This window comes from Pterocles gutturalis, unplaced genomic scaffold, assembly GCF_000699245.1.
Source record: "Pterocles gutturalis isolate BGI_N339 unplaced genomic scaffold, ASM69924v1 scaffold32622, whole genome shotgun sequence".
In the NCBI taxonomy this organism is placed as follows: Eukaryota; Metazoa; Chordata; class Aves; order Pterocliformes; family Pteroclidae; genus Pterocles; species Pterocles gutturalis.
The window spans coordinates 3023-3271 of NW_010116504.1; positions in this window are offsets into that span (position 1 = coordinate 3023).

Consider the following 249-nt stretch of genomic DNA (forward strand, 5'->3'; position numbering starts at 1 on the left):
AAATTCTCTTGGCGGGAAGGGCCCTGCCACAGAGCCACACTGCTTTCCTAGCCAAGTTTGGTTTTTTCTGCCTGCTCCTTGTTTTACTATTAAAAATCATGGTGGAAGCCATTGCTCCTCTTGGACTCGCCAGGGTGGCTTGAAAACGTTCCCGCAAAGCTTGGGGGCGAAGAAGCCCACGCTCCAACCCCAGCTCCTCTCCATCAGACCAACAGACCCTCGAGTGTGTGTGACCCCAAGGCCATGCAG